The sequence below is a fragment of the Sus scrofa genome, chromosome 1 (assembly GCF_000003025.6).
Source record: "Sus scrofa isolate TJ Tabasco breed Duroc chromosome 1, Sscrofa11.1, whole genome shotgun sequence".
In the NCBI taxonomy this organism is placed as follows: Eukaryota; Metazoa; Chordata; class Mammalia; order Artiodactyla; family Suidae; genus Sus; species Sus scrofa.
Genome location: NC_010443.5, coordinates 34,617,215 through 34,644,803, shown reverse-complemented (window position 1 = coordinate 34,644,803; position 27,589 = coordinate 34,617,215). Strand labels below are relative to the sequence as shown.

Here is a 27,589-nt window from a genome sequence, read left to right as displayed (position 1 = left end):
TAAAAAAAGTTTATTTTGGTAAAATAGTATCTTTCTAGCTGCCCTAACAGATACCAGTGAAAAATGCCCTCAGTGGACAGGATGGTGGCGGAAAGCCATCCCAGATCTCCGGGGGCATGACCCTGGGGCGGAACATTCACTAGCACGTAGTAGCGAGACTGTGGCCCTACCAGTAAAACCTGCTTTATAGGACTGCACCAGACTAGATTTTTATTTGTGCTTTTGTTTTCGTTCACATCTCTTCTGAGTTTGTTTCTCAGGTCTGGAAGCAGCAGGCAAGTAATTTTGGCAGAATCTTTCTCAATGAATTTCTAGTTGTTTTATTGTTTATTTAGAGTGCAGGGGCGAGTAATAATGAAGAAACTGGCACCAATAGTTAAGATTCAGCAAATTTCCTCTAGCAGCTCTGCCAGCTCTCCACCTTCTACGCAGAATGGAAAGGTAAGCCAATTATCTCGGTAGTTTAGGCAAAAAATAAACATAAAGAGAGGATGATTAAGTGCTTCCTCTGCCTCCTGCTTGTGTCATCGAGGTAACAACCCAATGTTCAGTTTTAATCTGGTTATGGAAACCTGAACATCTCCTGGCTCAAGATGACTTGTATTGCAAGAGTAGACTCTATCCAGCTCAGTAGGCTGTGACTTTGTGTGGCGTAAAGAATATATGAGGTTAACTAGGGCATGTAGATAGACATGATCTAATTCCTGATTCAAAATTTATAACCTATTGCCCTGTTTCTTTGTTTCTGTATGCTCTTAAATCTCCAGCATAATTTGGTATCAATAGTAAAACTTTAACTTCTATTGAAACTTCTCCAGGTTCAGATCATGTTAGCATTTAGAGTAAACCGTGACATGTATTTACATGAATGTTTATCTCCTTCCTCTTTCTCTTCCTCTCTTCCCTTCCTCCTTCCTGCTACATTTACTTAGTGTATATAATATCCCAGGTACTGTGCTACATGTTAGAGAAACAAAGTCAAATAATAATCTATACTCTAATAAACTCAGACTATAGTTGTTGGGGAGACAGACTAGTAAATTAATAATTATAATGGACTGCGGATGAATATTCGGATAGAAATATACATTGGAATCTGCTAGAAAATAATACAGGATAACATTATAGTACCCTAATACATTTGTTACAGGCTTCAAGTCCCCTTCAAGGAGATTAAACCCCAAAGCCTCTGGCCATGTCTCACTGTAATGCCCTTCCCCTACCTTGACCAGCCTGGGCTGCTCACTCCCTGCTAGAGAAGGAATGTCCCATTCCTCACCCCACCTCTATATAACCTGTTCCCCATGCAAATGAGGTATCCTGTCCAAGACCAATCAGAAGACCAAATTGGTCTCCACTCAGGTCCACATTGTGGGGTATAAAGACTATTGCAGAGTGAGTTGGGGCCTCTTTTTAACATGTGCACATGTGAGTCCCCTCTCCCTCTCTGAAAATGTACTTTCGCTTTAATACATTTGTAAAAATGTCTGCTGTTCCAATGCTTTGCTACAGTGAGACAGGGACTGAGGAAATTCACTGTATCACATTCACACACACAAAGAAAATACAGAGAAACAAGCAAAAAAACTAGTAGTCAACAACAAAGCTACCCAGAAAGGAAAATGCAAAATATCAACCCAGATGCATAATAATATGACATAGCTGTTTTTAATTTTATAGAAAATAAAACTGATCTATAATTATTGGTAGTCTAGGAAAGTAGATTGAATAAACTAATTTAAATAAAAAAGAGGTTAAATTCCTTTTTATCTTTCATTGAATTATAAACTCCTTTATAGTATGGGTCATATTTATTCTTTGAATTGTCTGCTTTTCACATAACTCATGATTAATTAAAAGGTTTGGAGGAAAGAAGTAAATACCACAACTTTAAAAAGCAATGATCTTTTTTTGTGGAATATATTTATGAAACATATTACATACTTCTCTATATTAGAAAGGACAACAGTGAATGTGACATTATTTCTTTGAGAATTCAGAGTCACTGTCATGAGCAGTAATTACTTGAATCAACTTTAGGTGTATATGCAGATAGAAATATAGAATGTAGGGACAAATGGATATCAATGTCAAGAGGTATATCACTTTTTTTTTTCTTGCAAAGATGCCTAGATTGCTGAATGCCTGCTTCTAGTTTATTTTCATTGATTTTTTTTTTTTTCATTCTCACGTGTGTGGAAGAAAACCAATGTATTACTTGGCCCCAAGAGGAATGTAATATGATTATTCTTTCCCAGTGTAAATCATGGAATAAAAGTAGAGTCCACTCTCAAATAATTTCCTTAACTTCCAGAAAATTCTTCATTCTCATTGCCAATTGATTTCTTAATAGGACACAAATCATAATATCTCTTTTCCCCAACCTGTCAGTATTAACATAGAAACTTCAATATATTTTTCTATATATTTACTGAACAAGTATTCATGGAGCACCTGCTATGTATCAGACACTGTTCTAGGAGTTCAAGATGTATCAGGGAACAAAACAAAATTGTTAACTTCATGGAGTTTATAATCTGATATTTTTAACAGAAGTGTCGCTGTTTTAAGAATTCATGTTAGTGTAATCGGGACAAGAATACCTATTCATTTAAAATTTTATAACATTTTAGAGTTGACAATGCTCTTTTAGAGAAGATAATTTCATTCAGATTTTACAGATCAGATAGGTAGCTAGGTATTATTACTTTTTTTGCAATTGTATAGATGCAAAACTTGGGGTGTAACAAATTATTTTTCAAGGTCATATAGGTATGAATAGCTGAGTTGCTTGAATGCAGAGCAATTAAATATTCCAAAACTACTTTTTAATTTATAAAATATTTTTATATTCACTATTTAGTTTGTTCTTCACAATGCTGTATGTGGTACTTACTGACCCCTCTCTAATTTTCATACCTGATGGTGTGAAATTTCATACCTGACCTCTCCAAGGTCAACTAGCTAATAATGGGGGAATTGGGAATCAACCATGTTCACTGAAAAAGTCATCTCTGTATGCTAAACAAATATTTTCTTTAATCTCTCTATATTCTTTTTGGCAGAGTCTTAAAAATTCATGATAACTACGATAGAAAATTTTGAATGCTTTATGAATTAATATCCCATGAAATTAAATTTTCTTATAACATCACATATTCTGAATAACACTGAGGTATATCATTTGAATAATGAGGTGACAGTGGCAGGCAGCAAAATAACAACTACACTCCACATTCTGTTTTTCAGAGGATATTCTACAATTTCCTTAGGCGAAAGTATCATTCAGACAAGGCTTTTTAAAAAATTACATTGTAGGTGCCAAAATAAGGTTAAAACAACCAGAAAAACAAAACAGAATTCTAGCTACCTATCCATTAACACACACCTGGTAAACATAGAGCTAGAAATGTACATTATTTTTGATGGATGGGATTTCCAATAGTGGACGTTTTAAAATAAAAATCAGCAGGATTGGTATATGCTAAAGCTGTTAAGGTATCCTTTTTCTTCTTAACCTCAGCAGTTTGAGATTATTACTGTTTGGCAAGCACGAGTAAATTGGACCCCAATTTCACCACCTCTGTAGAAGTATTCTAGGAGACTATGTTTATAAATGAGTCCTAAAATGCCAAATAATTTTCCTGCAGCTTCATTGTTTGATGACTCACTTTCCATGGACACACTCAGTCCTTAGGTTTGTGTCCCGCTGACAAATGAGAATGCTGCTGGTTAAGTGGCACATAAAAAGCTTCTGCCTCTTTGTTAATAGGAAACACACTATATATCTGGTTTCTATAGAACCAATTGTTACCCTTCCTGTATACACCTGAATGTTGCCCTGGATATTGTTGTAGTTTCCTGTGCCAGTAGATACCTCTTGCCCGAATCTGTTGAGAGGACCCTCAAAATGACAACCCCTCCAATACTGCTGTGCCCTCAAGGCTCCTATGATGAACAGGACTCAGATTGTCCTTCTCCATGAATGGCCTTATCAACCTGGGACACTGTAGCTACTTTATGTTTTGTTGTTCAAGGCTATCCCAATAGTATCTAGGGTAAAGGAAGACAGGAAATAATAATCACATATTAGGCACTAGTGTCTCTCAGGGACTTTGAAGTATACGTGCCACATGTTATCTTACTCAATTTTCACACCAGAAAACTCCTTCTATAAATCACATGTTGTCCCCATTTTATAGATGAGAACGCTGGGATTCAAGAAGGGAAAATAGCTTGTCCAAAATGAATAGCAGAGGTAGGATTGCTACAGATTTTCTCCTAAATGAATGTTCTTTCTGTTTACTATTTTGTTTACTGGGCTTAATTTGTCCTTAGACCAAATGAAAGTGAAAGAATTTCTCTTCCGACAGGCAAACTAGCAAAGTAAATGCATTTTTCTTTGATCTGGAAATCTCTTATTTTTCGTGGCTCTGTTTTTTTTCTTTTTTTTTGGGGGGGGGTTCATTTTCTGCTGGTAAAAAATGGAACATATTTGAGGCAGAAGTAAATTTGATTAAGGTGAAGTTTTGTAAGTTGATTGAGAGTAAGACTGCCTGACTGGGTTTGCTCACTCTTTACTAAAAACCCTATAATAATCAATGGAATCTACTTGGTTGAGATATCTGTATGTGACAATAGGTTAGAAAGATTCTTTTACTTGAGACTTCATGAAGTTGACCAAAATAATTTGAGTGGCTAACTGGACTCCTGAATGGGAACTACATTCATCATCTGGATAGGTAATCTGAGTTTGCTAGGGCAGCCTTAGAAAGAACTTGTATATTTAATCCTTCTAGGTTCTTTGCTTCCTTTGATTTTTGGTGGGATTTCTCCAGCTATATGACCTGGAATTCAATTTTTTTCCCTCCAAATCCTTACTAGTAAGATTTTGGTCCTTGGATGTACAAACAGCCAAAGGTCACTTTAAGTAGAATGTTCATCAGTAGATTTTTATGGAAACTTGTATCCTTTTAATATGCTCATTGCTTGATTTACTCACTGGCTTTTTTTGCCTTTGTTATCTATTCGTTTTTCTTATTTAGGTAGGAGTTTCTTTCTTTTTTTTTCCCCTCTTAATTTGTTTGTTTTATTCTTGGTTAATGTAATAAGAAAGTTAACTCCAACTGGCTTAAAAATTAAAAGTGGTTAATCCACTCACATAACTGAGAATTTTAGAGGTAGTTTGGGCTTCAGGTTCTGTTCAGTGAGGAATCCAGCCCTATTTTTCTGTTATTCTCTTGGCTCTGGTCTCCCGCAGCTTCAGCTTTGCCCTCAGTCTGTCTTGCCTTATGGTTATAAAATGGCTGCCAGCAGTTTCTGGAGTGACCTGTTTCTTAATTCAGGTTTGCAGAAAAGAAAACATTGCTTCCCAAACTGCTGAAGTTATAAATTTTTCTTTGAGTAAATCAACCATGGATGCCCAGGAGGCATGAGTTTAACCTGATTTATCTTAAGGCTTATCCCTGAGGGAGGCCAATTGTACAATGAATGCATGGTTTCTAGACAATGGAGAATGACAAATACTTGTTAGGTGGTAGTCAAATCTAAATTCACCTTTATACTTTTTATTGTTTGTTTTTTCCACCAATAGTGGAGCAAGAAAGAGAAAGGTTACTGGAATCTTTTAGATGAGAAAGTCACATTCTTAGTGGTAACCACAATGAAAATAGATTTTCTCATCCATCTAAGTACCAAGACACAGTATTGTCAACTGCTTTCAGCAGTAGTCAGTATGGTTTAACCCTGTGGTTCCCAAAGCATGGCCTGGGGGCCAGTAGCGTCAGCATCTCTGGGGAAACTTTAGAAAGCCAAATGTTTAAATCAAAACTCTGGGAGTGGGGCGAATCTGAGTTTTAGCAAACACTGTATTGATTCTGATCATGTTAGAGTTTGAGAACCACTGGTCTGGTCTAATAATTCCTTCAACTGTCGGTAACCTGTGGTTTCCATGTGTACTTGATAGGATCATTTACTTTCATGTAATTGCTATTTGAGACTGGGGTGTACCAGACAATTGAGCCCCAGATAAATTATGTTCTTGTTATATTCCGGTATATACCAATAAAATTTTGAATTTAACCAACACTGTACAATCAGTCCTGTTATAATGATTGTTTTTTCAAAAATATGAATTTTTTCCAATGTGACTAATAGAAAAGATTGAAAGAAATTCAGCATAACAAAAATTTTGCATTTGTTTATTCACTGTTTCATATGCCAGAAAAATTAGGTGAATGCAGGAAACCGTACGCTGCTAAGTTGGGCCTTGTAGGAGTGCAAAATATTCATACCTTACAAGGACAATCTATAGTTCAACTTTCATCCACATCTGTTGTTTCACTTCCTATTGACTCAGAAAACCTTCCTTCCATATTTCATAATGACTCACAAACTGCAACCCTTCCACATAAAAACTTGAGGTCTTTTTCAAAGTAAAATGACATATTTGTTATAGTATTTGTGTATGTGTTATCCATCTGACAAGTGGAAAACTATGCTCTCATTTTCATTATTTTTTTAACTTTTTCTTTTTTTTTTTAATGTTCCACTGACCAATATTTGGAGTATTATGCTCCAATGTCCATGGTTTTAATTGCATTCTTTTGCATAGTGTGGCGATTTTTAAAAACATGTATGTTCCATTAAAGTAGAACTGAGTGTGATTTGATCATAATTCAGCAACTTAAACCTATTATAACCCTTATTTCAGGGCAAACTTTTTTTTTTTTGCTTTTTAGGGCCATACCTGTGGTAAATGGAGGTTCCCAGGCTAGGGGTCCAATTGGAGCTATAGCTGCCGGCCTACACCACAGCCATAGCAACACAGGTCCAAGTTGCATCTGAGACCTACACCACAGCTCACCGCACTGCCGGATCCTTAACCCAGTGAGCTAGGTCAGGGATCAAACCCACAACCTCATGGTTACTAGTTGGATTAGTTTCTGCTGTGCCACAGTGGGAACTCCACTTTTTGCTTTATAACATAATTATTTTGTTTCCTTGTTAGCAAGCACAAAAACCCTGAATTTAAAGAGGACTTTAAATCCATCAGGAAGCGATAGCCTTTAAAATATTTACTGGTTTATCCATTGATGTATTTTTTTTGACTCTAACATTGCAGGTTTTAGAAACAAAATATATTAGCCCACACTTGTGATAGAACATGATAGAGGATAATATGAGAAAAAGAATGTAAATATATGTATAGCTGGGTCACTTTACTGTACAGCAGTAATTGACAGAACATTGTCAACTATAATTTAAAAATTAAAAAATTAAAAATAAAACATATTACCCCATACCAGAAAACATTTCAAGAAAAAAAATGCATTTCTCCTTAATTTCTTCTTTTTGCTAACAAATTATTGTAATATACAAAAACTTGAAGATGCCCAAATGTTCTCATTTTGTTTTTTTGAGGATAATTTGAAAATGCTCATATTATTATTATTATTATTATTTTTGAAGTTCCTGGGTCAAGGATCAAACCCAAGTCACAGCAGTGACCTGAGTCACAATAATGACAATGTCAGATCCTTAATTTGCTGACCCACCAGCAAACTCCTACCCTTCTCGTCTTGAAGTAGAGATTTATTGGTAGGAGCCAAAACATCACATTAGGAAGATTTAATAACAAAAGCTGCTTGTTATTATTGTCATTATTATTGAATATATATTTCTTTGTCCCATTTATCCTTCTCCAAAATATTTTTATTCTTATATTTTTAATCAATTTTTCTTAAAATGCTTGGTAGTTATCATCATCCCTCATTGTAAGGAGGAGGGATGGCTTTAGTAATTAGCTGAGTACATGTTAAGTGAAGTGAAAACAATTGGCTTACAAGATGTTATACAGAATTGACTCTTTGAACGTACTTCTTTTTCACTATATTCCCCACCCCACATTATCCCCTTATCCAGTGATAAAGTGCTCAGAGAGTAAGATTTCTGGAGTCATGAAAGCTCAGTGAAGACATAATAGCACCTGATGACCCTTTAAAGCATTTAGCAATCAGAGGTAAATTGTCTAAAATACATTTACCCTGATCAAAAATACAGTGACACTGCTAAGTTTTATCTTTGTAATTATTCATGGCTAATTATTTTGTTGTTTGCCTACCCTGTACATTTTCTACCTTGGTGTTAATTCTGTCTCAGATTACAATCTGTCTTGACCTAGACTCTGTTTCCTAAATTGCTCTGTGCAATTAAATGCTTTATGATTATGATAAAAAGCATCATTATAACTGTTAGACTAGAGGTCTACATACAAAGCTGTATCCCATGGAGAGCAGCTTTTGTCACTGAGCAATGGCTGGGTAAGCTTCGTATAGGGGCAGGATAGACGATTTATCATTTTAAAACAATCACTTATGCATATCTCTTAAAGTAGAACACCAGACCAGTCTGTGTGTGTGTGTGTGTGTGTGTGTGTATGTGTGTGTAATTCACTTCTCAATCTATAACAAAGGCAATAGCAATTAAATTGAGTTACAAAAATGATCAATTAATAAATTTGTTAATGGGGGAACTTTGAACGGCTTTGTTGATGCCCTATGTTTTGATCTCTTAAATCTATTTCTCTCACTAGTGACTCACAGTAAGTGGTGAGGCATTTACATGTATAATTTAAAACATCAGACTTTATACTTTGTACAATGAAAAAGTCCCAGGCCACAGTCTCAATTAAGTTCCAGTAGCATTTGTTTAGTGTCTGCTAAATCATTGGATTAAGTCATAGGATCCTACAGAAGAAATAAGATACTCTTCAGAATTAAAGGATTTGCAAAGATCCTCACGTTAAAAAAAAAAAAAAAAAAGAACACAGTTGCACAAATCAGTTCAATGGGCCAGTCAGTTTCTAGACATCCAAATTTGTGACTCCTTTAAATAGTCTATAAAAACCCCTGGAGAAATATGAATAGATATTAACTTTTTTATTTTTAAAATATTTTTTCCTTCACTAAATTGGCAGTCTTTTACTTGTCACCAATATCAACTGGACTTAAAATAAAAAAGGGGGAGTTCCCATCATGACGTAGTGGTTAACGAATCCGACTAGGAACCATGAGGTTGCTGGTTCGGTCCCCGCCCTTGCTCAGTGGGTTAATGATCCGGCGTTGCCGTGAGCTGTGGTGTAGGTTGCAGACGCGGCTCGGATCCTATGTTGCTGTGGCTCTGGCATAGGCCGGTGGCTACAGCTCCGATTCGACCCCTAGCCTGGGAACCTCCATATGCCGTGGGAGCGGCCCAAAGAAATAGCAAAAAGACAAAAAAAAAAAAATAATAAAAATAAAATAAAATAAAATAAAAAGGGGGAAAAAAAATCCAGAAACAGCCGTCAATCATGCACATGAACTTTTGGCATTGTGCAATGAAGTACTCCTAAACCCTTGATGAATAAACAAACATCTTGAATGGCAAATGGATTTTCAGGGGACCTATAAATGGACAAACATTTCTCAAATTTTAAAGTCAATTTCCAAATTCTAAGTATTCTTTCAAAATGTATAAAAACCTTGACTTCAACAGACAGTTGTTTTTTTTTAATTAAAAAAGAAAATCCTAAAGTTTGAAAATAAAAGTTTATATTTTAGAGACTTGGTGAGGAAATAACCCACTAGTGGCAGCTTTTAGAAATATAAAACGCCAGATCTGTAGATAACATGGGCCATTACCTACATATCCCTTGTTAAACTTAATGCCATCTAGAGCTCAAGTCATTGTACTGAGTCCCTCATTTGTATATATGTGTTTATCGTGAGTAAACTTTATTTCAAAGATCAGTGCTCCTGAGTTAGTCAGGGAAAGGTCAAAACTTTTAAATAAGTCATACGTATGTCAACTAAAAGCCTTAGGACTAGTAGTACTTCTCATTAGAGTCTTTCAATTACAAGAGGAAGAGAGGGAGAGAGAGAGACCACAGAGGAAACATTTTTTTACAATAGTTTGATTTAGTGAATGTTGGATTAGTAAACCATTGACTGAATATAAAAACATTGCAAATACATATTTTTCGTGTTTGTTTTTGTGTTGCCTGCTACCCTGACAACTAAAGAGAAAATAATGTATTTGTGGGAGTAGGTATTCCTTGTGTCTCTGAGTTTCTAGGGCTGAAATAATTGGCAGCATGAATCTGAAATGCAGACACAGAAAGTCACACTTGGTTTGATGCCTTTTTTTGCTTTTCATGTTTTTATTTTGGTGCATTTTTTTTCTAATATCAAATATTACCTTGGTGCTAAAAAACCAAAAGGGGAAAATACAGGCAGAAAAATGAGAAAAATCAGCTCATTAATTCTCTCCCATGTCAAATTGGACTCATGCGATTGGTGCATTAGGTTTTGTAGTGTCATTTCATTCCTTTCTCTGTAGACATCAATACTAGGAAATGAAAAGCAAAATTCTAAAGTATGAGGGAAAGCACCAATTATTTATGTATGCACATAGTTTACGAGGGTTTCTAACTATTGATCTTCAGTAAATGACTAGGCTGCAGCAGATTAAAATGTGTAGGTGGCTGGGCTGCATTTTTACATTTATTGTAATTAATGGCTAATGCAGGAAGGAAAAGACAAATCATTCTTATTATTTTTCCCAATTGCCTGCAAAAGTAGGAAAGACAGGATTGCTTTCTATCCACTTGAAATAGACATTTAAACTACAGTGAATTCAAAAATCCTTGGGCATTTTTCTTCAAGTTTCCTTCAGTGAAAATTGATAGGAATCAAAAATTTATATTTTAAAAAAAATGGCAGGGCCATTGCTCCCAGCAGAGTTATATGAATGATTTGCTAGGTCAAGCAATCTGTCAACTATTTTCCTCTAGATCAGAGGATTAGTATATCAGGTCAGATTCTTATCCTGTATAACATTGAGGAAAGTTATTTTTGGAATCTGACAGAGTGTATGATTTGACACTCCTAAAGGAGATATCTAAGACTTTACTTCCAAAAACTGAGGGGATATTATAGTAAAATATAATTCCTATGCTGAAGTACAGCTGTAAAAACTAAAATCCAGTTTGAATACATTCAGACTGAGTCTTTAATGCTGTCTCCATTAAATAAAGAGATTGCAAATTAAAAGTACTCAAAAATTGCAGTTGACATTCAGAAACTCATTAGCTTCATTCTTTTCCAAAATCACCATAACAATTAGACTAAACTTTAATTGGCCAAAATTGTTCATCATTTAAACACTGATTTTTAAGAGACTATTTTTTTTCTGCCTTGGACTTAAATATTTTAGAAGTTTAAAGCCATTCCTCTACCAGTTCCTGAAATGATCAAGCACATTTGCATTTGCATTTTGCCCTTCCAGGGAAGATATTCATTTTCTTGAACTCTCTTATGCTTGGTCAGATGTCTGTGAGCATCCTAGGCCAAACAGCTACAGATTGCATGCCAGTATATATTTCTCAAAGAAGAAATGGAAAAATTTGTACATGGGGATCCAATTTATATTTTAAAATCTTAGAATTTTTTTTGTCAATTTTTAACTCTTTGTCACATAATTATATTTTAAGCTCAATTTAACTTCTTCAGTTTAAGATATTTTTTGCTTATTAGAACACTGACCACATTTAAAATACCTACAACTTAAAACATTCAAACTTATATTCCTTTCTTCATATGTTCAGTCAATTAGCTATTTGTTTATTCAGCAACTTTAGTGCTAACACTGTGCTAGAAACAGAGAGGAAAGACATGTGTTCCATAATCTAAAAATGCTTATAAAAGCCAGGTAAACAGACAAGTGGATTTAAATGTTAAGAGAGCAAAGGCAGTAGGATATGCAGGTATGGTTCTTATCATCTGGGAGAAGAGAGGAGAAAGAGAAGCCTTATGGGGGCAGATGATGCATGACCTGAATGTTCAAAGGTGTTTTTGTAGAAGGCCAATGGGTAAAGGTGCTCTCCCTCCAAACAGGGAATTAGAGGAAAACCAGAGGAAAAACACAGGCTGGGAAATGGTAGGGTGAATTCAGGAAACAACTAACTCAGCCTGGCTAAAGCAGAATGAGAAACAAGGCGTAAGAGTGAGTTCCATTTAATGGATGACACCAAGACAGAGAGTATGGATTTCAAATAGCAAAATACGGGTTAGGGGAAGAGTCAGCAAAGTTAAGCAAGAAAAATAATATGATACATATTTTTTTTTTCTTTTAGGGAGAATGCACCAGACACTAGAAGAAACAGAGATAAAATATTTCAGAATCTAGCTTTTCTTCTGGCTAACAAGGTCCCCACTATGGTGGAACAAAAACAGAAGTATGAAAGAGAGGGAGAGAAGTTGCTTTCCTTCATGGAATGACAAGGGTGGACTATAGAATTCTGAGAATATGGAGACCCAAGCACATTCTTAACTCGCATCTTTCATCTATGCTTGGTAAATATGTGGGTAAATACACGGTTATAGTCAATTAGTTTCTGGAAACGTCATGTGATGAGAACCAAAACTATAAACTCTATATTTGTAGAGATAATTTATATGACAACAACAACAAAAAGAACAGGAGTGGATAAATCGGACTCTTATTTTGCAAAGTTCTTGCATTTAATTTAAAACGTTCTCTAAGTAGATTATGGTAAATTAATAATGCATGTTGTAATCTCATAAACATCCGCTAAAAATAATGCAAAGATGTACATTTAAAAAGCCAGCAGAGGAATTCAAAGGAAGAAATAAAGTTAATCTAAAAGAAAGCAAGCAAGAAAAGACAGGAACAAACAGATGAGAGAAACAGAAAACGTCTTTTAATAGGAGGAACTAATTTATTTATAACTAACAATTTGTGAGATGAGATGGCAAATTCTGATAATCCACAAGGGAGCAGCTGGTATAGGACGTTAGAAAACTGCAACACATATATGAAACAATATTTTCTGACATTGACCAACAGATAAGCAGAGCACTGTTATTCGTTAACAAATTAATTAATCCCTACCTGTCAGAGGCAAAAAAAGGCACATGACAATGACTTCTTTTCAAAAACATGTGAGAAAGAAAGTAATGAAACAAGAAAAGTTCCCAAGCCAGGGATCAAACCTGCTCCACAGCAGTAACCAGAGCCATAGCAGTGGAAATGCCAGATCCTTAACCAGCTGAGCCACCAGGGAACTCCAAAAAATGCTAAAAGAATTTTATATCCAACAAAATATTTTGCAAAAAAGGCAAATACTCTAAGTTATTTATTTATTTAGATGATTATTTATTTAAAAATTTCGAGGTATAATTGACTTATATTAGTTTCAGGTGCACGATGTGATAATTCAATATTTGCATATGTTACAAAATGATCAGCACAATAAGTCTAGTTAACATCTATCACCACACATAGTTATAAATTTTTTGTTACTGTAATGAGAACTTTTAAGATTTCATCTCTCAGTATCCTTTCAAATATGCAATACAGTATTACTAACTGTAGTCACCACACTGTGCATTACACCCCCAGGACTTATTTATTTTATAAATAGCAGTTTGTACATTTTGATCCTCTTCACTCATTTCACACAACCTCCCCTCCCCAGTTTCTGGCATCCACCAATCTGTTCTCTATATTTATGAGCTCAATTTTGTCTTTTTTTCCATATAAAAGTGAGACCATATGGTATTTGTCTTTTTCTGACTTATTTCACTTATCATAAGGTCCTTATACATTGTTGCAACTGGCAAGATTTCATTCTTTTTTACGGCTGAATAATATTCCATGGAATGTATATACCATGTTTTCTTTATTAATGCACTAATGGACAATTAGGTTTATTTCCATATCTTGGCTTTTGTGAAGAATGTTGCAATGAACATAAAGGTGCACAAACAAGTTCGTGTTTTTGTTTTCTTTGAATTAATACCCAGAAGTGGAATTGCTAGATGATATAGTAGTTCTATTTTTAAATTTTTGAGGAATATCCAAATTGTTCTCCATAGTGCCTAAACCAATTTATATTTCCACCAATAGTGTACAAGGATTTCCCTTTCCCTGCAACCTTGCTAACACTTGTTATTTCCTATTTTTTTTCTTTTGATATCAGCCATTCTAACAGGTGCAAAGGGATATCTCATTGTGGTTTTGATTTGCATTTCTTTGATGATTAGTGATGTTGAACATTTTTTCATGTACCTATTGGCAATGTGTACGTCTTCTTTGAAAAAAAAAGTATATTCAGATAGTCTGCCCATTCTTTAATCTGATTGTGTTTTGCTATTGAATTAAATGAGTTCTTTACATATTTTGGATATTAACTCCTTAACAGATATATGATTTGCAATTATTTTCTCCCATTCAGTAGGTCACCTTTTCATTTTGTTGAGGAGGCTTTTTAGTGTGATGTAGTCCCAACTGTTTATTTTCTCTTTTGTTGCAAACTTTTTTAGAGAAACAAAAGCTGGAAGAATTGGCAGTGGATTTTAACTGTAAGAAATATCAAAGTTCTCAAGCTGAAGGTAAGTGATCCCAGGTGGAGACCTATGTGTATGCAAAGGAATAAAAAATTCTAGAAATGGTAAATTATCAGTAAATATAAAATATTTTTTTCTCAACAAAAAAAAACCCCCCAAAAAACAAACAACAAAAAAAAGGAACTCCCGTCGTGGCGCAGTGGTTAACGAATCCGACTAGAAACCATGAGGTTGCGGGCTCCATCCCTGCCCTTGCTCAGTGGGTTAATGATCCGGCATTGCCATGAGCTGTGGTGTAGGTTGCAGACGCGGCTCGGATCCCACATTGCTGTGGCTCTGGCGTAGGTCGGCAGCTACAGCTCTGATTTGACCCCTAGCCTGGGAACCTCCAGATGCCGCGGGAGCGGCCCAAGAAATGGCAAAAATACAAAAAAAAAGCCAAAAAAAAAAAAAAATAGGTACAAGTGTTACTTTAATGATGATGGTAAAATAATTAAAGTAAGTGAATATGGGGAAGTGAATGAATAAATAAAGATAACTGAAGGCTACTCTTTTTTTTTTTTTTTAATTATTTTCCCACTGTACAGCAAGGGGGTCAGGTCATCCTTAGATGTATACATTGCAGTTACAGTTTTTTCCCCCACCCTTTCTTCTGTTGCGACATGAGTATCTAGACATAGTTCTCAATGCTATTCAGCAGGATCTCCTTATAAATCTATTCTAGGTTGTGTCTGATAAGCCCAAGCTCCCGATCCCTCCCACTCCCTCCCCCTCCCATCAGGCAACCACAAGTCTCTTCTCCAAGTCCATGATTTTCTTTTCTGAGGAGATGTTCATTTGTGCTGGATATTAGATTCCAGTTATAAGTGATATCATATGGTATTTGTCTTTGTCTTTCTGGCTCATTTCACTCAGTATGAGATTCTCTAGTTCCATCCATGTTGCTGCAAATGGCATGATGTCATCCTTTTTTATGGCTGAGTAGTATTCCATTGTGTATATATACCACTTCTTCCGAATCCAATCATCTGTCGATGGACATTTGGGTTGTTTGCATGTCCTGGCTATTGTGAATAGGGCTGCAATGAACATGCGGGTGCATGTGTCTCTTTTAAGGAGAGCTTTGTCCGGATAGATGCCCAAGAGTGGGATTGCAGGGTCATATGGAAGTTCTATGTATAGATTTCTAAGGTATCTCCAAACTGTTCTCCATAGTGGCTGTACCAGTTTACATTCCCAACAACAGTGCAGGAGGGTTCCCTTTTCTCCACAGCCCCTCCAGCACTTGTTATTTGTGGATTTATTAATGATGGCCATTCTGACTGGTGTGAGGTGGTATCTCATGGTAGTTTTGATTTGCATTTCTCTTATAATCAGCGATGTTGAGCATTTTTTCATGTGTTTGTTGGCCATCTGTATATCTTCCTTGGAGAAATGTCTATTCAGGTCTTTTGCCCATTTTTCCATTGATTGATTGGCTTTTTTGCTGTTGAGTTGTATAAGTTGCTTGTATATTCTAGAGATTAAGCCCTTGTCGGTTGCATCATTTGAAACTATTTTCTCCCATTCTGTAAGTTGTCTTTTTGTTTTCTTTTTGGTTTCCTTTGCTGTGCAAAAGCTTTTCAGTTTGATGAGGTCCCATGGGTTTATTTTTGCTCTAATTTCTATTGCTTTGGGAGACTGCCCTGAGAAAATATTCATGATGTTGATGTCAGAGAGTGTTTTGCCTATGTTTTCTTCTAGGAGTTTGATGGTGTCCTGTCGTATATTTAAGTCTTTCAGCCATTTGGAGTTTATTTTTGTGCATGGTGTGAGGGTGTGTTCTAGTTTCATTGCTTTGCATACAGCTGTCCAGGTTTCCCAGCAATGCTTGCTGAATAGACTTTCCTTTTCCCATTTGATGTTCCTGCCTCCCTTGTCAAAGATTAATTGACCATAGGTGTCAGGGTTTATTTCCGGATTCTCTATTCTGTTCCATTGGTCTGTCTGTCTGTTTTGATACCAGTACCACACTGTTTTGATGACTGTGGCTTTGTAGTATTTCTTGAAGTCTGGGAGAGTTATGCCTCCTGCTTGGTTTTTGTTTCTCAGGATTGCTTTGGCGATTCTGGGTCTTTTGTGGTTCCATATAAATGTTTGGATTTTTTGTTCTAGTTCTGTGAACAATGTCATGGGTAATTTGATAGGGATTGCATTGAATCTGTAGATTGCTTTGGGTAGGATGGCCATTTTCACAATATTGATTTTTCCAATCCAGGAACATGGAATATCTTTCCATTTCTTTACATCTTCTTTGATTTCTTTGATTAAAGTTTTATAGTTCTCGGCATATAGGTCGTTTACCTCTTTGGTCAGGTGTATTCCGAGGTATTTGATTTTGTGAGGTGCAATTTTAAAAGGTATCATTTTTTTGTATTCCTTTTCTAATGTTTCATTGCTGGTATACAGAAATGCAACTGACTTCTGAATGTTAATCTTATATCCTGCCACTTTGCTGAATGTATTAATCAGTTCAAGGAGTTTTGGGGTTGAGTCCTTAGGGTTTTCTAGGTATAGTATCATATCATCTGCATACAGTGACAGTTTGATCTCTTTTCTTTGAAGTCTACTCTTAACAATAAAAGGAAGGAGAATGCAAGAAGGGTAGCTAGAGAAGGAACAAAGGTTTGCGACTTTTTTTTCCCCTGCAAAATTAAGAGAAAAAAGCATGATTTTATAATCTGAAGGAAAGCCAGACAAGTGAAGGATCAAATAAAAAGCACTAGAAGGAGTGCTTTTTCATCTATGCTGGTAGAAACTATGTGATATGCGATGTATATTGAACAATTTGTAGTCTTGTGTGCTATAGAGAACCCCAATTTTTCCCAACAAATCATAGGCTAAGAAAAAAATGGGACATACAGAATAAAGAGGATTGCAAACTCTGTGAAGATTTAAAATCCTATCTGTGGCTCATAGCTGAGGGAGGTGAAATAGGAACACATTGGATTGCCAAGCAGCATGGATGGTCCAGCTAAAACGATGAACATAACATTTTTAGTAGCGCTGCTGCATATTTGTATGTTCCTTTTTCCTCAAATGTTATCATAGCCTTGGCATAGGCATTTGACCAATGGGTTCAAACAAGGGATAACCACGCGGCACAGGATAGTCCAAAGTTTTCCAAAAGAAAAGGAAGTGAAACTATGCAAGGATGACAGACAGGATTAAGAGGGAAGGGTTGAAAAACTGGAGGTCAAAATGCACTGAAAGAGCAGTTAGAGTCAAATTACAGGAGCCCCAAACTGGGATGATGTGCAAGTGTGGCCCAGATAAGAATGGAGTTGGGGCAGGGGAGACCTGGAATTGGGACAGATGATTCAACAGAACTACCATTCCAGAGAAGCACGCTGGTGGAAAAGCACATCAATAAAATAATCAGGACTCCTTGTGTAGAAGGACGAAAAACAGAAATCAGTACCTCGTGAACCTGGAACCCTGCAGTTGTTTTAGAGAAGTCAGGTTGACTTAGAGCCTCTTTGCTATACCCTTGTGTTCTTGGGGCTGACATTTCTTGTAAGAATGTGATAGAATCAAACTTCCACCACATTAAACTATCTGAGGGTGATAAACCACCTACTATGAAGTTGGCCTTTTCTAGGTTTCCATCTTGGCACCAATTTAACACCTTAGTCCTTTCTTGCAAGGTTGTTTTTTATTTATGCCTGCGATTTCCTCTGCATTTCAGTGATAGTTGTCTTGGCACACAGTCCCAGCTGCAGACAGCTTTTATTTTTAGGTTTCCCTGTTCAGAAAGAGTAGTCTCTGTTTAGGGATTTCACTGTCATTCTAAGCTTTCCACTGAGCTACGACCCTGCAGCTTTCTTCAATTCAAGTCACTGGGGAAACCTTTTGAAATGCTGAAAAGACAAGACAACATTTTGTACAAGGGAGAAAAAGCAACCAGAAAGAGATTCCAGAACCAAGTAGATACCACAAAAAAGGACAGGAAAGTGACAGAAGCCAAAAGGACAAAAGACAGTACCTCACATCCTTAATAAGCCAGCCAGAAGCACCAAGACCAAGGGCAGTAACTTGTATCCAGAGGTTCGCAAACAGGAAAGGAAATTCTTGCTTCATAATTCCCCAAAGTACCACCCAAGGTATGGCAGGTCATAAAAATACTTTCTATTGTTAAAATCAGAAAGTTACTTCCTGGTCCACAATATTAGTGACCTGGTTAGCTTTTGAAGACTCTCCTTGAAACTCATTTAGGTATAGGTTTTCAAAAAAGTACATTATTTGAGTCCAACAACCTTATGATGAACTTATATTTTTAAAAAGGAGTAGTATAGTTACATAATATATCTAAATATTGAAATTATATTTATTTAAGCATTGCCATATATTCAAATCTCATTTCCCAATATTTAGCAGTAATGCACAAAAGATGAACAAATATCCCATAAGGTAACTGTAATCAAATGTAAGGTCACAGGAGTTCCCATGGTGGCTCTGCAGAAATGAACCCAACTAGTATCTATGAGGATGCAGGTTCGATCCCTGGCCTCACTCAGTGGGGTAAGGATCTGGTGTTGCCATGAGCTGTTGGTGTAGTTCGCAGATGAAGCTCAGATCTGGTGCAGCTGTGGCTGTTGTGTAGGCTGGCAGCCGAAGTTCTGATTCGACCTCTAGCCTGAGAACTTCCATATGCCGCACCTGCAGCCCTAAAGAAAAAAAAATTGTAAGGGTACAATTAAGGGCATGCATAATGTGCCTTTCAACACGGATGTCAGGAGCAATACATACTTCAAATGACGCCCAAATATGCCACATCTTTGTCTGTTTGAAGAGCCTGGAAGTGGTGATAGTTAGGAGAGGATGCAGAAAGCAAGGTACAGGGCAATTGCAAAGTTGCAGAAGCAAGGTCCTAGAAAGCATTGAAATTTTGTGGTTCCCAAATAAGACTGCTCTTCCCCCAGAAGATTTTAAGAATGATTTCTTTAAAATAAATGGTATTTTAATCTAAAACCCTTCGGCCACTTGGGGTGGACATGAGAAATACAGAAAGACTGCTAGTCACTTAAACGAACTCAGCTACAGCTTCTGCCTCCTGCTCACAGATTCACTCTCTGCTCTCCCCAAATGTGGTTCATTCTCAGCGGGATGGGAGGCAATGCAAGAAGCAGGGGCAGGCGAGCAGGTTGCCTGGGCTCAGAGGCCTGTCATCCTGGCTTCAGGTCCAACAAGTCTTGCCTTATCTCTACATTTCTTTGACTCTCCTAGCATTTTTCAGATGGCTTGCCTTTTTGGTCACACATTTTTTTGCTTCGACCCCTTCTATTTCCGCTGATCTTCTAGAAGCTGTTTGCTGTGGCCTCTAAAACTCTTGACTTGCTCTGACTTCTAATATTTATGTTCATCCTCTTGATTCTTTGTGTATTCTCTTCCCTGATATTTTAGAATATGTTTCTCCCCACTTTTAGGACTTCTGCCCTCCACTTTGCCTTGCTCCTACATATTTGGCTGTAATTAGTGTTGTATGAAGGAAGCTAATCAACCAATATTCGATTAAAATTCATAAAAACTTTGAAGTGAGAAAAAAAATTGCATTTTTTCCAGTATGTCCCCATAGAATCGACTGTCAACCTTTATAGTCAAAAAGAGTGGCAAACAGCAGGCTTAAGTGACAGATAACTTGTGTGATGATCACAGGTCAAGCCCTCAGCTCGAGTATGTCATAACTTTGATCAGGATAACAATAACAACAACAATAATACTTTCACCCTCGTGTTAGCATAAAGCTTAGTAAATAGCAAGTGGACGATATGTACCACTATGGTGGTGAATAAAAATGTGTAATGAGGAGTTCCCGTTGTGGCGCAGGGGTTGATGAATCCGACTAGGAACCATGAGGTTGCGGGTTCGATCCCTGCCCTTGCTCAGTGGGTTAACGATCCGGCGTTGCCGTGAGCTGTGGTGTAGGTTGCAGACGAGGCTCGGATCCCGCGTTGCTGTGGCTCTGGCATAGGCTGGAAGCTACAGCTCCGATTCAACCTCTAGCCTGGGAACCTCCATACACCGCGGGAGCGGCCCAAAGAAATAGCAAAAAGACCAAAAAAAAAAAAAATGTGTAATGATTGTCAAGATTTAGATTGACTTTTAGAGGGGCTTTCTCTAGCAGGTTCCTGGCTCCCCAAAGTTTTTCACATCTGTGGCATTCTCTCTAAGCCAGCAGAGCTTCTCAGTATTGCTGAGCTGTTCTCTGGAATGCCCACATTTGTACCTGTAGCTTTACTGAAATACTGTCCCTCCCAACAGTCTCTGTTAACACTTTTCACCTGGCCTGACACTTCCCGTATAGTCAGATGCTATCTTTCTGTCCTGTGACACACCTGCCTGAGGAATGTCTCTCAAAGTTCCTCTGTTGACCTTAGGAATCACTTGGAAGACTCCCTCTTGAATAGACACCATCTCTGACTCACCCTTCATATTTCATCACCAAAGACCATCAGGAAACAAGGTCAATACAGAAACGGCATTCACTTTGTTTACTATTTCTATCTTTTCCTCATTGTGCGAAGCCTTCTAATCCTTAGGTCGCCCCTGTCCCTAGAGTTCTTGCTTGGCTGTCATGCAGCACTTGCCACTTGCGATTACAATTGGTTGTTTTTCAGCATGTTTCCTCTTCAAAACTCTAAGCCTTATGAAAACAAGGAAAATGAACGTACCTCCTGATTAAGGCTTCATTCTGGGTTCCCAACCCAGGGGTCGGCAGGATCACGTAGAGCTAAGAGCTCCTGATTGGGAACCAGGCTGCTTGGTTCTATTTATGACTCCACCTCTGCAATCTGTGTGGATTTAGGCAAGTAACTTCAATTACTTGTATTTCAGCTCCCTTGTTTGAAAAATAGGTATTTTAATACCAGTGTTTACCTCGTAGGGGAGATTAAATAAGTTTATATGCATAAAGCACTTAGGATAGCGTTTGGCCCAGAACAAATAGCTATTAAAGTAGGTTCTCAATAAATATTTGATGGATTAATAAATGCCACAGTAGGTCCAGCCATCAGCAATCTGCAGACACCACTCAATCAATCTGAATAGTCCAGCTGCCTTGAGAGCCTCCTGATATTTTTCACACATGTTTTTCATTTACTGCCTCTCAGGCGTTATTGTATTTGTGTCAAATCCAAGTTGTCTAAACATTTAAAAAGCAAAACAGCCCTACATAGTTTTAAAAACTGTTATAATTTGGCTCTACGGAGTTCTAAAACTTCACATACCAAGTGCTTAATTGCCTCACCGGAGGTTTTATGGTGCTGATCAAATTCACTCCCGTAATAGATAAGTGGGGATGTGTGTGGTGTGTAAGACCGATGCTAGATTTATGTTTGTGTGTGCACATGTACTTGTATGTATTTGTGTACATGTGCATTGGGAGTGGAGCTGACAATGCCAAACATGAATAGGATGCAGTTTCTGCTCTGTGGAATCTTGAAATCTAATAAAAGAGATAACCATGCAAACAACTAACTAAATCTCAAGGCCTGATCCTCTGGGAGCCCGTGAAAATCTGCATCCTGCTCAGGGAAAACATAATCTCTCTTTGTGTCTATAATTTTACCCAGGCTGGCATCTGAGTTAGAGGGTAGACTCCTAATGTTTCATGTTCTCGGTATGAACAATGCCCCATGTCTCTGTACGCAGAAATAAAGTGCTGCTATTAGCCATGTGAAAAGCACTTTTTCCCTCAAAGGAACACGAGTTTTAGCCATGAAGCTATAGAAAAAGGTAAGTCTTTTAGGAAAAGTCTTTCCTAAAAGGATTTCCTAAGGAACATTTTAAAGTATTTAAACAAACAAACAAAACAGGATGCCTGAGCAGAGTTTAAGCCTGTGTCCCTTCCATATTCTCTCATCCTGGTTCTTTTGACCTTTCGAGAATCACTTCTTTGAGTTATTTATTTCCACCCCCACTTTGTTGTAGTATTAAGAGAATTCCCAGAGGGGAGACTATAGACGTCTGTCAGCAGCAGGGTCTATTTTGGCAGGAAAACTATTCTATAAAAGAGAAAAAGAAATGGATTTTCTTTCCCTGGAGTTCAATATTTTCTTCCTCTACACCTTGGCTAAATTCCTCCATCCTATTTCCTCACAAATGTCAGGGTTGGGTTGCCCCCCTCTCAGACAGCTCTCTTCATTATGATTATCAGTGTTAATGCCATGTCATTAATCTGCAGGAGTGTAAGAAGGCCTCACACCAAATGAATGGGGAAGGTCACCATGGAAACATTTGTCTCTCTAGCTGACTCACTGCAACCCCCGTAACTGCGGAACCACATCCTGTCTGCCATCTGAATTGCACTGGGTGAAGCCAGAGATTTGGCATCGCCTATAGAACCATATTCTGTTTAAAAGCTATTTAAAATCTATGCCAAGGAAACATTCCTCAGACTCGGGGTAAAAACACCATCTGAGATGGGTTTAAGTGGGTGATGCCAGGCAATTACTCGTTAACACCTCTTAATAAACACACGCAGTAAACATTACCTGTGGTTTTCCAGCTCCCAGTTACTGCACGATGTTGTAGTTTCTGGAAGCGCCCATGTAGGAAGTGAGCAAAACACCCGCACTCTCACATTTCAGAAAGGATTCTCCTCAGGGTTAGTGTGCTCTCTTAACCTGTATCACAGTGAACTGGAGGGGAATAAAAAGGTCTTTGCTGAGGGTTTTTGGTTTGTTTGTTTTCTTTCTTTTTTTCTGATTGTTTCAATGTAAAAACTAAGCAAGATAATCCATGTAGAAAAAATTACATTTGAGAACTGCAGATTTCTCACTTAGCTTTATCATAGGAAGGCAGATTATCAGCATCTCCTAGATGGGAAATTAGGCCTAAACTGGGGACTATCAGGCTTAAATAAAATCACATGGGAACTACGGTGTACATCCCAGCCATCCCAGCACAGCTCATTGGAGCAATCTGCCTAGGTCTATGGTCAGAGCTGGCTGTAATTATCCAAACCGAGATCCAAGCAGAAGCAAGCATGGGAGTGAAAAAGGGAATAGACTGTTTCCCATGCTGTGCACAGTCACTGGATCTTTACAGAGGCAGGTAGGTCTTTATTTCTTGCTTATACTTTGGATCCCAGATGGAAGTCTTACACTTGACTGATAAAAGTAGATATTTATATAACACTTGCTTAAACACATGTGAAGCTGTACATGTATTAGCAAATTTGATTCTATAAATTTTCATATGAGGTAGGTATAGTCTTTACTTCATTTGACAGGTGAAGAAACTAAGGCATGGAAGAATTTCCCCATGGTCACATACCTCTTAAGTGTCTGAACTGAGCCATAAGCCCAAGCAGTTGGTCTTCAGCGTTCATTGACTTAATCATTAAGCCATATATTTGCCTCTTGTGGAGTCATTTATTCATTCTCTTTCTCTCCTTCCTCCCTCTCTCTGTCTCTCCCTTTCTTTCCCCTCTCTCCTCCCTCCCCACATCTCTTTCTCTCTCACCTCCTTCCTGTTACTCTCTCCCATCTGCTTCTCATCATCTCTCCCTTTATGCCCATTCCCATTGTCAAATTTTTTCTTGGAAAGTTTGGGATGTCTCAAATTGTAGATTGTAAAACTCCTCACTTTTTTTGTAGGAGAATGACGATCCCCATTCTGATTTGGATTAGATCTTTGATGAAGGTGGACAACTAAAAGTTTAAGTAGACTTAATGTCACCTGTCTCAAGGCCAAGCCTTCAGGAAGGAATGGTGTTGGAATCCATTTACTTACTTTTCACTTCCAAACATTCTTACAGGAGGAGCAAGTAATGAACCACCCCTTGAAGACTGGGCAGCTACACTAAATGGTTATAGAAAATTGGAGCAGAATTTGAGAAGGGAAGAGAAGCGTAAACTCTTCAGTGAATTGTTGGATGGGTTAGGAGGTGACAAAGCTATTGCTGCTTCATAATAAGCATGAAGAGATCTGTGTCCTTAGGGAATATGCTCAAAAAATGTGTAAATCGAGGAGTTCCTGCTGTGGCACAGTGGGTTAAGAATCCAAATGTAGCAGCTCTGGCCTCTCTGGAGGTAAGGGTTTGATCCCCAGCCTCACTGGATCCCTGGATTCTTGGGTTAAAGAGTCTGGCATTGCCACAGCTGAGGCTCTGATTCAATCCCTGGCCCAGGAACTTCCCTATGCGGTGGGTTTGGCCATTAAAAAAAAGAACGAGTAAATTGAGACTTCAAAGAGAGACAAATTGAACCATATTAAGTATAAGCCAGACAGAAGATTAAATTTTGGCTAGGGTTTGTTATTGTTGTAGTGAGATTATCCATTCTAGGGTGGTGAACGTACCTTTGGAACATAAGGAACTCACTGACTTCATGGCCTTACCTCAGAGATGTAAAGAGTATGGTTTGAAAAAAAAAATAAAACAAATGGCCAGGACTGAGGGACAGAGAGGGAGAGAGAGAGAGAAAGAGAGAGAGAGAGAAAGAGGGAGAGAAACTGAGAGATCAAGAAAATGAAAAAGAAATTAGTCAAAAGCCTATAAATGGTGAGAGATCTACATAAAAAAAAGAGACTGATTTAACAAACTGCTAAGAGGTGCATGCCATGATCTTGTATAATCATCTAACTCTTTACACTTGTAAATGTGAATGAGAGAAGACAAGCACTCCAGTAATAAAACAAAAACAAAACAAAACAAACAACAACAACAACAACAGCAAAGATGCCCAGGCCAGAGCTGCTGAGGAAATTGAAACCTGGGGGTGTCTGAGTGAGATGCTACTGCCAGGATTCAGCAGAAATTGTAGAGGAATAAGTATGGACCTTTATTTCTTTAAAAATTAGCTTACAAGGGGAAGATCTGATGTGTCAGCTCAACTGGGTAACAGCTGCCCTAAAAGCTAGTAAGAAGTTATGTCTGGGTGTGACTGGGAGGGTGTCTCTGGAAGAAAGCCTTTGCTGAATCAGTAAACTGAGTAAAGAAGATCATTCTCACCAATGTATGTGGCTATCATTCAGTCTGTTGAGAGCCTAAACAGAACAAAAAGGTGGAGGAAGGGTGAATTCCCTCTCTCTGCTTGAGCTGCGATACACATCTTCTGTGCTTCTTCTCCAGCTTTGCACTTGAACTTGCGGTTACAGCATCTCCCCCAAGGTTCTCAAGGCTTCGGACTGAATTATCCCAGTTTTCCTGCTTCTCCACTTGCAGACAGCAGATTGTATTTCTCAGCCTCTAAAAACACATAAGCCAATTCCTGTATTAAATGTATAATACCTTTCTAAATAAATACCTATATATGTCCTATTGGTTCTGTTTCTCTAACAAAGGGTCTGACCTCAGAGTAGGCACTTCTAACGTATAATACACTGGAACATTATTAAAACAAGTTTGGCTCTGAATTTCCTAGAAAATAAAACTTCTGGTATCAGTGCTAATACTTCCTTTTTTCTTTTTCCTTTTTATATTAGGATATATTACCAGAAGAAAAACTTAAAAATTAATGATCTCATAGGAAATCCTGCCAAAGTATACTTAAGACAATTTTACCTATCACTAATGATATGTAAGTGTGCAATGTTAATCCACCTTGTCAAAATAGGGTGTTATCATGTTTTACATCTTATTTCAGTCAGGACAGGCCACATTATCTATAGTAAAAAGCAACCCCCAAACCTCAGTGACTTAGAACAACTTCATGTTGCTCAAACTACATCTTTTGCAGGCTAGACAGTCTGTTCTGGGGGAATCCTACCCAGGAGAGATTTGGAGGATTGATTCTTCGATGGAATGGAATATTCTAAACTAGGAGTGAAAACCAGCACTTATGTTCACACCCCTATTAGCTGTAACTAATCATATTGCTTCAGTCAGGCATAGGAAATAGGTGCCCAGGAAATACAAATCTACCCATGTACAAAAAAAAGAGAGCTAGAAAATACTTCATGATCAGCACTAGGATTGCTCTACATTTTCACAGTTTCTTAGTGGAAAAATGACACCTTGCCTTATTTTGCATTTATATTGCAGGAAAGGTTGAGAAATTTCTTTTTCGTGAATTGTTTGTTCATGCTCTTTTTGTCTTGCATATTAATGGGTATGCTGGCAGAGTCCAGTAAAAAAGTTGGTTGAGGAATTTAAGCTCTTCTTCTTAAGTTATCACCAGGCACTTGCCATGGTTCCCTTCCCCAAGGATTTCCATATAGGGAAAAATTACTGAAAGCGGTGATCACCTGATTTGCAACACATCTTAGATTTGTTTCAATAGGGGCACTGACTGTTGACAATGTTTGGTAACCTATGAAAGATTGATACAGCAATGTAACATTACTCAGTCTACTTAACTTACTCTGACAAATGTACCTATTTTCTCATGGTATAGTTTGTTAGGCTTTTTTTCAATTGCAAGTGAAAAATTTCCAATCCAAACTAGTTAGTAAAAGAAAAGCATATGGCCTCAAGTAAAACTTACAGAAGCTCCCTAGTTTAGACACGGATATGTGTGGTCAAATAATATCTGAATTTTCTCTCCTCTCCATCTCTCATGTCTATTTTCCTCATGTTGATTCTTGACAGGTTTTTTTCTACATGGCTGAAAAAAGAAACTTTGTAAGCTTATGGGTGAGCTCCAAAGCTATATCATTCTTGGAACTAGGGATCTCAGAAAGTAGGATACAACCTTCTTTTTCCCACATTCTTATCAATCCTCAAAAAGACACTGCTTAACATTGCTTGAAAATATCCCCAAATGGGGCCAACCTCTGTATTTGGGGGCGTGGAATATATTGATCAGCCAGCTTTGTTTCATCCTGTTATGGGCCAAGTTGTGTTCCCCCACAAATTTATATATTGAAGTTCTAACTCCTTGTAACTCAGAATGTGACTGCATTTTTTGGAATATGTTCTTAAGGATGTAATTAAATTCCAATGAGGTCATTAGGGTGGGCCCTAATCCAATATGACTGATGTTCTTACAAGAAGAGGAAATTAAGACACAGATGTGTACAGAGGGGGAGATCATGTAAAGGTACAGGGAGAAGATGGACATCTACAAGCCAAAGGATGAGGTCTCAGAAGAAATCAACCCTATCGACACCTTGATCTTGGATTTCTAGTCTTCAGAAATGTGAGAAAATAAATTTCTATTGTTTAAGCCACCCAGTCTTTGGTACTTTGTCTTGCCAGC

At 37.5% G+C, this 27,589-nt stretch overlaps 1 long non-coding RNA gene across 1 annotated transcript; it reads left to right on the top strand.

Moving 5' to 3' along the window:
* On the top strand, positions 166-23,118 carry LOC110260185. The gene is made up of 3 exons (XR_002343002.1): positions 166-441; positions 14,385-14,453; positions 22,630-23,118. It is a non-coding gene; the product is annotated as an uncharacterized LOC110260185 (long non-coding RNA).